The sequence below is a fragment of the Amblyraja radiata genome, chromosome 4 (assembly GCF_010909765.2).
Source record: "Amblyraja radiata isolate CabotCenter1 chromosome 4, sAmbRad1.1.pri, whole genome shotgun sequence".
In the NCBI taxonomy this organism is placed as follows: domain Eukaryota; kingdom Metazoa; phylum Chordata; class Chondrichthyes; order Rajiformes; family Rajidae; genus Amblyraja; species Amblyraja radiata.
In genome coordinates, this window is record NC_045959.1 from 62,822,309 (window position 1) to 62,834,789 (window position 12,481).

Below are 12,481 nucleotides of genomic sequence, written 5' to 3' on the forward strand. Positions count from 1 at the left end.
ACCTTTTCTGTTTTTTTGATATTTGTAACTCTTTATTCTCTTTCTCTCTTTTTCTATATTAAAAAAAACACTAGAAGCAGAAGTAATCGACAATTGAAAATTTTAATAATGTATGACTGATGTATATGAAAAGTTTTTTTACTATAATATGTAACTATACTTTATAATATGTCTACTTCTAATAAAAATATTATTTAAAAAAAAACAAAAAACGACTGGCCGACAGCCAAAGGCTGAGAGGATTGCCAGTGGTGACAGGGAAAATGCTGCCGTACAAGGACAAAGGTTTGTCATCATGGAGCCATTGCCACTTCTCGGCAAATCAAGTGATCTGTTGAGGACAGATTGCTGGACCATTGTCACACCCTTCCAGCCCCTTTGAACAACGGCATCCACAGCCAAGAGGGCAACAGAGGTCACAGGAAACCTGAGATCTGAGCTTCCCCTGCAGCAGTCAGCGACTGGGTGGTTTCTCTTTGTGTTGAAATGGAACTCGACACATCAGCCATCTGGAATCGCATTGTGGCGAAATCCACCTGTGCTCTTGGACTTACTCATCAAAGATGGACTCTAAGTTCTGTACAATGGCTCATGGAATTAATGAACCAGATGCCTTCATGTTTCTAAACATTACACTCACGCATTCAGGCATGCCTTCAGTGCATTAAGCACTGCACTCAGCAGTAAGTTGCCCCATTTAGGTCCTCATCTGAATGCAGTAGAATTTACAAACACCTTTGCTCTCCAGGGCTCTGGTACCTGCACTGCCCTTCTACCTATAGACTATGCACCTAGATCCACCATAACCAGAAAGGGCCCCTAAGTAAGTACTGCCATTATCTCAGCCTTTGTCTGTAAAGGTCAAATCAAGGCCAACATTCCCTCATCTTCCGTGTCTTCTTCCTTCCACCACTAAAGAAACATGGATGGGACTGTAGTGAAGGGAAGAGTGGAAAGGGAAGAGTTGCATACTTGTATCGTCCACCGTTGCAAAGCAGATGATATTCTGGGAATATGATGAGGAGGAGTAAATAGGAGGATACAGTCACCGTTAACTGCTGCTGCAGGATAACAGCTTATCTGGCTTAAACGTGAAGTACATATTCCAAAGAAAGCATTGAGGCTTTCAGTTCTATAAAGTTTCTTCATCAGATAATCAAAGCAATAATTTAGAAATGGACCTCATTTGTTAAATTCCAGGCAGTGGAGAGTTAGCAGCTTAATTTGCCCGGGTGTTAATTATGCAACTCTTTCCTTTCCACTCTTTCATAACAAGAGAAGTTCATAACATTGATAATAGGAGCAAAGAGGTCCTTCTTCAGTTGCACTAGTGAGACCTCACCTGGAGTATTGTGTGCAGTTTTGGTCCCCTAATTTGAGGAAGGACATTCTTGCTATTGAGGGAGTGCAGCGTAGCTTTTCAAGGTTAATTCCCGGGATGGCAGGACTGTCATACGCTGAGAGAATGGAGCAGCTGGGCTTGTATACTCTGGAATTTAGAAGGATGAGAGGGTATCTTATTGAAACATATAAGATTATTAAGGATTTGGACACGCTAGAGGCAGGAAACATGTTCCCAATGTTGGGGGAGTCCAGAACCAAGGGCCACTGTTTGAGAATAGGGGGTAAGATATGACTCTTAAAGATAGCTGAGTCAGGGGATATGGGGAGAAGGCAGGAACGAGGTACTAATTGGGGATGATCAGCCATGATCATATTGAATGGCGGTGCTGGCTCAAAGGGCCGAATGGCGTACTCCTGCACCTATTGTCTATTGTCTATTAATACCTTGGATGCCCTGTCCTGGGCCCAACGCGTTGATGTAATCATGACGAAAGCGTGCCAGTACTTTCTTAGATGTCTAAAGAGATTTGGCCTGTCACCAAATCAACAAACTTCTACAGAGGCAATGTACAAAATATCCTGACTGGTTGCAACATGGCCTGATATGACAATTCCAATAGACAGGAAGGCAAGAGGCAGCATAGAGTGGTGGACTCAGCCATCACAGACACAGCTCTCACCATCATCAAAAGCATCTACATGAGGTCATAAGGTCATAAGTGACAGGAGCAGAAATAGGCCATTCGGCCCATCAAGTCTATTCTGCCATTCAATCATGGCTGTTCTATCTCTCCCTCCTAACCCCATTCTCCTGCCTTCTCCCCATAACCTCTGACACCCGTTCTAATGAAGAATCTATCTCGGCCTTAAAAATATTAATTGACTTGGCCTCCACAGCCTACTGTGACAATGAATGCCATAGATTCACCACCCTCTGCCGAAATAAATTTCTCCTCATCTCCTTCCTAAAAGAACAAACGTCCTTTAATTCTGAGGCTATGACCTCCAGTCCAGGACTCTCCCACTGGTGGAAACATCCTCTCCGCATCCACTCTATCCAAGCCTTTCACTATTCTGTCAGCTTCATCTCTCTCCCCACCCACCCCCATCTGTCTGAAGAAGGGTCCTGAACTGAAACAACATCTGTCCATTCCCTCCATTCCCTTCTGCTGCCTGGCCTGCTGAGTCCCTCCAGCACTTTAACTTTCAAACATTCTTGTTGCTTTCATCTTTGCTAGTGTTCTTCATAATTTGTAACCTATATAGCAAGAGAGCTTACATCCAGAGGCCACGCTCATAGAGGCAGGTTTAAACAGCTGTCAGTAGTGTGACAGTGTCATTGTGTATTGGAAGGGACTGCAAATGCTACTTTATACCGAAGATAAACACAAAGTGCTGGAGTAACTCAGCGGGTCAGGCAACGTCTGTGGGGAAAAAGGGTGGGTTGGGTCCCGACCCGAAACGTCACCCAGCCTTCTTCTCCAGAGATGCTGCCTGACCCACTGAGTTACTCCAGCACACTGTGTCCATTGTCAGTACCATTAGCTCAAAGCAGAAAACATCTTGTAGGATGATTTAGCTATCAGATGACTGGTTGTGTTTCTGACTGAATGTCACAAAAGCAGGACTGGTAAGCCAAATTAAAATAGGAGAACTGCACAAAACCCTGAATAGCTCATAACCGGGGCAGCTAGTCACTGAAACACAATGTCATGAACACAAAAACCGCTAAAAAAGTGTCAGCACTTAACTAAATGGTCTCAGACAAAATGGATTCAATACCCACAGAAAGCATCCCGACCCCCCACCCAGCTAGCTCTCATTGCCCAGCGAAACAAAAACAAAAGACAAACCCTGAGCTCAATCACATTCAGTCATTAAAATAAAGAATAAATCCTTCAAAATGTGTGCCTGAAAGGTTTTATCTTTCAAGAGCTTATTTGCACTTCAAAAGTTTGCCCCACCCTCCCCCCCCCCCCCCCCCCCCCCCCCCCCCCCACCAAACCTCAAACAAACTCTTAACGTAAACCTTGCGATTGGTAAATTTAAATAACGAGGAGGAGATAAGTGGTGATTTATGTGCCAGTTTATTTCCTTTCTTCCTCTGGATGAATTGCCAAGTTTGTAAGCAATACTTCATCAAACTGTTCACTCTTGAGATCTAAGGCTCCGGAAACACTCGGACCTTGAACAACTCCCGTTTTTAATCTTCACTCACATGTCACCCTTCAAGTCGATGGTTGACTGAATGGCCATGTGACTTCTAACTCTTCGACCTGTATCCACAGTCTAAACAAGAGCATGTGTTTAAGTGCTTCTGCAGGGCCGCATGCCCCATGGTCAAAAACAATCAAATGTCAAAAGCATTTGGTATAACAGCCTCAGTTAATTTACATTTTCTTTTCATTTCCCTTACGAACTTAACATCACACCCCAAGTTTCAACATATGCCTGAAATCAAATTGATCCCTTTTGTTGGGTTAATTTTGAAACTTAACTCTAAATAAATCTACAGACACTTTTCTTAGCATGCATTTTATAACATAGTTTAAAATCTAGTTGAGTGCAATGAACTACAAAAATTATTATCCTGGGCCAAAATTACAGTCATATAGAAATGACCACAACAGATAAATGTGTTTCATTTCATGGGCACTTTGATCAGGAAACCAAGTAGTATTTTTGATCATTGGCATTATTGTTATATTTAGCAAGTTTTTCCCTTGTCTTCCAGTGTCAACTCATTGAAACCAAAGCAAACGGTTTGCCTCTATGGAAAAGAAGAGAGTTTTATTCGCTGTTGTGAACCTGTTCAACATCTTACCGATTACAAAAAAGTACAAGATGTATTTGAATTATTTTCTGGACTTTAAACATTAAATGAAAACAAACAAAAATATCCAGCCTAGTCATTAGTAATCAGGGTGGTAGACTACAACCCATGCTGTGCACACCACATTATTGAGAATTCCAGATGACCCAAGGAAAATAAAACAGCTGAACCAAAGTTGAGAGTCAACATTCCAATTGAATGCCATTGTTACAGTTTGATAATTAGGGACAGTAGTGTATGTTGGGCTGGTTTATCCACAGGAAGACAGCTGAAGAGATGAGTCATAAGATACAGGCTAGAAACTCTATCATGCCTGACATTTATGCATTTTCAAAATGTGCAGGAAGGAACAGCAGATGCTAGTTTACAGCAAAGATAGACACCAAAACTGCAGCTTTATATGCACATTCAATACAGCTTTTGGGAAACTGTTTGAAAAGCTCGTTCATGGGCTTATCACGAACATCCTGTGGAACACAATTTTGTTTCTCAATTCTCTGTGCAACTAATACATGAACATTTAGAACCAACTGAATTTTTTCTCTCCTGAGATGCCGTCTGACCCGCTGAGTTACTCCAGCTTTTTGTGTCTATCGACTAAAATTGAACACTAGCTCCCAAACATTTGCTTGGAAGCCCCTCCTGTGAATTTCTTGAATGCATGAATAACCCTTAAGAAGGACTGGGCCATTCACGTCCTTTACTGGAGCTAAGGGTGGCTGACAGAGGTTTTCCAACCGGACTTTCAGAGGGACCCGAAGCAGCCTCGCCCCAAGTAACAGCCCAGTGTCAGAGACCCAGCCAGCCCCGAGTCGGAGATGTCGCCAAACGGAAAGCGGAGACTCTGATCCCGGAGGAGGAGAACGACCAGCGACCAGCGCCTGCTGTGAGTCCCCATCGCACCGCCAATTCGAGCTACTACCCCTCGGGTCCACTTCGCTGGCTCCTCCTCCCCCCCCACCTCTCCCCCATGGCTCTTTCCCCGTCTTTTCTCCAAGCTCACTCCCCCCGGCCACACACACCTCACCCCACACAACTCCCCCGCCCACACACCCCTCTCCCCGCACACCCCTCCCCCCAACAACCCCTCCGTCTGCACACACCTCCCCGCCCACACCCCCGCACACACACACAACCCGCCCACACACAGGCCCCTCCCACACACACACACACCCTCCCCCATACACCCCGCCTCCACATCCCTCCTCCCTCCCTCCCACACCCCATCCGCCTACACATACACCTCACCCCACCCCACCCCCTGCCACAGCCCCCCTCCCCCACACCCTCCCTCCCCCCACACCACCTTCTCCACCCCTCCTACACCTCCCTGTCCACACACACCCCTCTTCCGCTCCTACCCCACCCCGCCACATACCCCACCTCTCCCCCCTTCCCCTCCTCCTCTCCCACACATGAAGAGGAGCAAGAGGGAGTGCTCGGGGATGAGAGGAAATAAGCCGCGTCTGCGCAGTTAGAGGCTATGGGTGAGTGGTGGAATATTGCGTTGGGGGAACGGGTTGCGTTGGGGGAACGGGTGAGTGGTGGAATATTGCGTTGGGGGAAGGAGTTGCGTTGGGGGACCAGGCCTCCCGTGTGACTGGGACCCAACGGGTCCCATTTAGTATAGTATCCATTAAAAGCTTACTCCCAAGACAGGTGTTTCCTCGTTATCTCCAACCACTTCCTGATAAACCCCTCACTCCAGCAAACTGATGTAAAACTGGCCCGACCTGATCAGTCTGAAGAAGGGTCTCAACCCGAAACATCACCCATTCCTTCACTTCAGAGATGCTGCCTGTCCTGCTGAGTTACTCCAGCATTTTGTGTTTACCCTGATCCTAGAGATTTCAACTTCCCAGGCCTCTCTTCCCCATAATACCCCCCAAACCTGTGACCCGTATTCTCCGTTATCAGCTACCTGGGATGTACGGGGAGTAGAAGGGTCTTTAAGCCTTATGCACAATTCGATACGCGTGGTGGTCCCTCAAAAACATTTATTAGCCACCATCCAACACTTCACCAGGCAAATTTCAGAAGTTGAATTGCCAATTGATTTTTGTCGTGCATTAACGTCATTTATACAGCACTTTAAGAGATTCAGATAGTTAAGAATCCTGTACTGCTTGAAATTGACAATACAAAGCATTTGTCATTTGCACAAAATGACTTAAAAGTAAATCTTAGACACTATGATGAAATGGTGTCAGAATCAGGCTTGCACTACTACGCTTATAAAATATGAAAATATGTCTGTCATGTTATTCAGATAAGTCTGTCGCAACCCAATCCTAAAACATGTTTTTGTAAACAATACAGAAACCCATTTCACAAAGTGAACACTTTCTTTGATTAAATTAATAAAATTAACTTACCCGCACAAAAAAAGAGAATATGAATTGAATCTTTTTATTTGAAAAATCTACAAATTTAAATGTTTACTTTCTATATATTTTTTAAACCACGAGCTCAATGTACAAAACTTCCTTAATTTTATGCTCTTCATTTCCCACAGCCATTCAGCCCCTCATAGTTTCAGTTCTAGAGGTACAGGGTGGAAGCAGACCCTTCGGCCCACCTAGTCCACACCGACCAATGATCATTAGCACCGTCCTACATATTAGGGATAATTTACAAAGGCAATTAATCTACAAACCTGTACATCTTTATAGTGTGGAGAAAACCGGAACACCCGGAAAAAATCCACATGGTCTCGGGAAGAATGTACAATCTCCATACAGACAGCACCCGTAGTCAGGATCAGATCCCTGCCGCTTATATAGCAACAATGCTACCGATGTGCCACTGTGCCGCCCAACATGCCTCTTGCTTGTAAATTCCAAGATTGAAATGAGTTGCAATGTACAGGGGTACCAAGCACAGAGCTACATACATTAGATGCTTTTACTAGTTATCAATCGACATCTAACAGAATAACCTGAAGTTACTTTAAAGATAAAGTTAAGAAATTTGAGTTTGGTTAACTGTTAAAAACATCTATAGTTTTTAGTCTGATGTGCTTTTGGCTACTCTAAACCAAGTTAACTATATGGCATATTTTCAAGCTCAAAGGTTTTTTTTTACAAACACAAAATTTAAGTCAATGTAGACCACCAGCCACGTGTTATTTAGATAACCTATTAACTACCGGCCACTTTTGTCACCAGTTGGTTTAATCTCTGAAACGCAGCAATCAATAGGCACAAAGTTTAAAAGTAAGGTCAGGATGACCTTGTAAAGTCCATCATGTTCTTGATATTTACACAAATCCCAGTTTGGTCTGATGAATCATAGGAGCTTTGTGCTAAGCATTTGTGCACGAGTAATAGCTAAGGTATCAGCTTCACTGTGATAGGCCACAGATCTATTTGGCAGTGTGAAATATTTCACAAATACATAAATAGCATTCTTGGAAAAATAATGGTTTTGTAATTTATCCAAAGCGGAAGAGTTTCTGGATCTGAAGCATATACGTAACGTGGCAGCGGTGAATGGAAAGAATGAAATGGATTTTGATATGAACCTCTCCTTAGCGATTTAGATTCAGAATAAATAAAACTGTATAGAAATAAATAATAAAGATAGGAGGTAGTTATTTTAGTTCAGTTCCGTTTAGTTTAGAGATACAGCTTTAAACAGGCCCTTTGGCCCACCGAGTCCATACCGACCAGCCGCACCCTAACACTATCCTACACACGCCAGGAACAATTTACAATTTTACCAAGCCAATTAGCCTACAAACCGGTACGACTTTGGAGTGCGGGAGGAAACCGGAGCACCTGGAGAAAACCCATGCATGTCACGGGGAGAATGTACAAACCTACTTGCAGAGAAGCACTCATGGTCAGGATCGAACCAGGGCCTCGAAGGCAGCAACTCTACCGCTAATAGTGGTATATTAATCAAGTGAGTTGAGTGATGGCTGGGTCTCCGCATGCGGGAAGCCAGAGCTATTTTCTGGCAGCTCTCATTGTGGGGGTTGGGGTAGTTGAGTGAAGTGGAATCTGGCTGTTCTTTTACAGAGCTGAGTCGGGTGATTATTGTGGAGTTGGTGGAGGCTGTTGGTGGGAGGGAGAGGGACTGAAGATTTATGAGACATCAGATTCAGATGTAGAGGAGATTCAGATTAGTTTATTGTCATATACACCAGGGTGCAATGAAATTCCTTGTTCACATGAAGGACTCAGAGTAAACAGTGTGGACGCAGTAATAATAAACACAACAATAAATACGATGATAAGTGCAAAAAAATCTGAATGGTGCAAAGATTGTAGTGCAATCTGAAGTAGTGCAAAAAAAGTACCAAAGGACAGTAACAAAATAACCGAGCAAGGTAGAATTAAGAGTATGAGTATGTGACAGCACCTCCGTGATGGAGGGTCAAAGAGTTGATTAGTTCTTGAACATCTCCTGGCTTTACAAATATTAGCACCAAGGCATCAAAATACACCGTTAACTTTCTAAAATGGACCTTATTTTTTTTCCTCCTTTAACCTAAACCTACCAGTTTGATCAAGCTTTTGGTCACCTACCCTAATATCTTCTTCTGCGACTTGGTATCAATCTTTTTTTGATACCCCTCCTGAAAGATGTTCAATAACATTTAATCATGTTAAAGGTACTGTATAAATACATGTTGTTGCTGTAAATGTTTTTGGAGATGGCTGAAATAATGGACCTGATCATACTCGATCTTGCTTGACTCAAGGACTTGCTATCTGTAGTAAATTACAAAGGTCTAGCTGTCCCCCTGTCTGTACGGAATTTGTATGTTCTCCCCATGACCACATGGGTTTTGTCCAAGATCTTCGGTTTCCTCCCACACCCCAAAGATGTATAGGTTTGTAGGTAAATTGACTTGGCAAATGTAAAAATTGTCCCTGGTGTGTGTAGGATAGTGTTAATATGCGGGGATCGCTGGAATGTGTGGGCCCGATGGGCCAAAGGGCCTGTTTCCATGCTGTATCTCTAAACTAAAGTAAACATTGGTGGTTTTTGGCAGCTGATGACTGTAGCAGTACTTCATGATTGTTCTCAAATTCTTCTCACATTCAGATACATTTGAAAATATCTCAGATACATTTCAATAACATTAACTTAACAAATGCCCATTTAAAAACTCTAAAATCCTAGAAATTATTTCAATACTAATATGTGTATTTTTAAAACAACGAATATACACTCACATTCTTCCCCCTGCTCCTGAAGTTACAGAAGCTTGAAAGTACGCTCCACCTGGCTCAGGAAAACTGTTTCTTCCTCTCTGTTATTAGGCTTTTGATTTTTTCCTTCAACAAGATAAGTTACTGCCCAATTCAACTCTACCCCTTAGCGGACATTGGGCTATGTCTCTGATAAGTGGGCACTACAATGCTGAGAATTATTTTCTGCACTGTATCTATCCCTTTGTTTTATCTATGGTACGAGTTTGGCTTGATTGTTATGTATGTACAGTATTATCTGATTTGATTGGATAGCATGCAAAACAAAGCTTTTCATTGTACCTCGATACACATGACAATAATAAACCTAAACTTGAGGTCGGCAACCCAAATCAAATCAATGACTTGTGCTGCTTATACATGAAGCTGAGTGGCAGAAACAAGTTGCATCTGGAACTCAGTCCTTTGTGCTTGTGCTCCAATGCCAGATCCAGTTGCAGTCCAACTGCAAAGCATGAGGTCATGTGTGCCGGCATATGACATTCTGGCTTGCCACGGCTTCCGCAGTTTAATGGACAGGCAATATGTCAGAGACAAAGTGATCCGCAAGGAGGTGGTTCTCCAGATTCAAGAATGCTTGCACCCAATCAACTTCACACACCATTTGCTAAAGCTGCTCTCTATAGTCAGTAACAATGATGGATGATTAGAGTGCCAATGGCTGGAGAAAAATCACATCATGGTTTCAGAAGCAGCCCAGGACTGAGAGAGAGAGATGGTGGAAACAAGGTACTACATATGCTTATTTGCACAATAGGACACAAACTGCTGAGATACTTAAGAGAGATACTTAACCGATGTCCATTTCAGAACAGTAAAACATTCAAGGGAAGCTCAAATTTTTTTTTTAATTAAGCGGAACACAGTGGCTAATAGGTGAAAGGATTTTTAAGTCAAACTTAAAACTGTATTTTATAGACTGCCAAAAATCACTCCATAACATTTGTGAGAATGGTGTGACAGCAAACTCTTCACGTTTCTCAAAGAGGTGTGAAAGACAATAAACTTACTAGAATTTACAAGGAGTAAGCAAATTGCTCTGAGAAAAAGTCAGACTATACGTGGCAGCCAAAGACAATGAAAAAGCAGATCGACAGACACTGCCTCCAGACTTCCACCCACAAATATTGTTAAGATTATTTGAAAAATCACTCCCTCAACTTTATTAGGATAAAACCTCAAAGACTATGTGGTTCAAAATCAGCTCTAGTTTCATGTTGCCTCCTGCCAGGCTGTTATTTAAGAAGAAAGTTAGGCAAAGTTTATATTATCATGTGTGACTTGTAAAATAGCCGAATAAGCTTGCCTGTGGTTATGTAATATAAAACCCTTGCTCAGGTTCAGATTATTGTTGTATAAAATTTGTGGTTTCCATGAAACTTGTGGAGTAAACAATAAGAGCACAAATACAACAACAAATACAAAAACAACACAATTGTAGTGCAAATTTAAAAGTACAAAAATATTAAAATGAACTAATGAAATAACCCAATGAAATAGAGTGACACAGTAATTCTTTCTACTTGCATGACCAAAATGTAATTTTGTTTTTAACTCGTCAGTAAAAGATGCTGAGAATAGACACAAAGTGCTGGAGTAATTCAACGGGTGAGGCAGTATTTAATTCTGAGACTATGACCTTTGGTCCTAGGCGCCCCCTCCAGTGGAAACATCTTTTCCACATCCACTCTATGCCATTCATTTTTCTGTAAGTTTCAATGAGGTCAGGCAGTATTCCTGGAAAACATGGTTAAAGATGTAAAATACATAACTAATGGTCCACTATGAGCAAATTTGGGCCCCATATCTGAGGAAGGGTGTGCTGGCTCTGGAGAGGGTCCAGAGATTCAGATTCAGATTCAACTTTAATTGTCATTGTCAGTGTACAGTACAGAGACAACGAAATGCAGTTAGCATCTCCCTGGAAGAGCGACATAGAATATGATTTCAATAAATAAATCTATTTACATGCATACTATCATAGTGTTTTTCCTGTGGGAAGAGTGTCCGGGGGGGGGGGGGGCGGGGGGGGGGGTGATTGGCAGTCACCGAGGTACATTGTTGAGTAGTTTGACAGCCGCAGGGAAGAAGCTGTTCCTGGACCTGCTGGTCCGGCAACGGAGAGACCTGTACCCTAGAGCAGTCCTTGGCGATGTTGAGCGCCATTCGCAGACAACGCTTGCTTTGGACAGACTCAATGGAGGGGAGCGAGGAACCGGTGATGCGTTGGGCAATTTTCACCACCCTCTGCAGTGCTTTCCGGTCGGAGACAGAGCAGTTGCCATACCATACTGTGATACAGTTGGTAAGGATGCTCTCGATGGTGCAGCGGTAGAAGTTCACCAGGATCTGAGGAGACAGATGGACCTTCTTCAGGAAGAAGAGACGCTGGTGAGCCTTCTTGACCAGAGTTGAGGTATTGTGGGTCCAAGAGAGGTCATCGGAAATGTTGACCCCCAGGAACCTGAAGCTGGAAACACGTTCCACCTCCGTCCCGTTGATGTGGATGGGTGTGTGCGTGCCGCCCCTAGACTTCCTGAAGTCTACAATGAGCTCCTTGGTCTTCTTGGAGTTAAGGGCCAGGTTGTTGTCAGCGCACCATGCTGCTGGGAGCTGGACCTCCTCCCTATAGGCCGACTCATCGTTGTTGCTGATGAGGCCAATCACCGTTGTATCATCTGCATACTTGATGATGGTGTTAGTACCATGTACAGGTGTGCAGTCGTAGGTGAAGAGGGAGTAGAGGAGGGGGCTCAGCACACAGCCCTTTGGAACGCCGGTGTTTAGGGTGAGGGTTGAAGAGGTGTGCTTGTCTAACCTAACAGACTGTTAGTCTGTTGGTTCGAAAGTCCAGTATCCAGTTGCAGAGGGAGGGGTCGATGCCCAGGTTACCGAGTTTGGTGATCAGTTTTGAGGGTATAATGGTGTTGAATGCTGAGCTGTAATCGATGAACACCATTCTCACGTAGGTGTCTATGTTGTCGAGGTGGGAGAGCGCGGAGTGAAGTGCCGTTGAGATGGCATCCTCCGTACTCCTGTTCTTGCGGTAGGCAAACTGATAGGGATCCAATGTAGGGGGTAG

General features: G+C 43.5%; 1 protein-coding gene across 9 annotated transcripts in view; it reads right to left on the reverse strand.

Moving 5' to 3' along the window:
- Positions 1 to 12,481, reverse strand: part of greb1l (GREB1 like retinoic acid receptor coactivator) — a 254,492-nt gene that overhangs the window by 162,708 nt on the left and 79,303 nt on the right. Inside the window, exon 1 of one of the 9 annotated variants that reach the window (XM_033019631.1) lies at positions 3,739 to 3,744. The exons of the other annotated variants lie outside the window; for them this stretch is intronic. The gene's annotated coding sequence lies outside the window, so the exon portion shown is untranslated. Of the gene's footprint in view, positions 1 to 3,738; positions 3,745 to 12,481 lie in introns of those variants that run through there. 9 annotated transcript variants of the gene reach the window in all.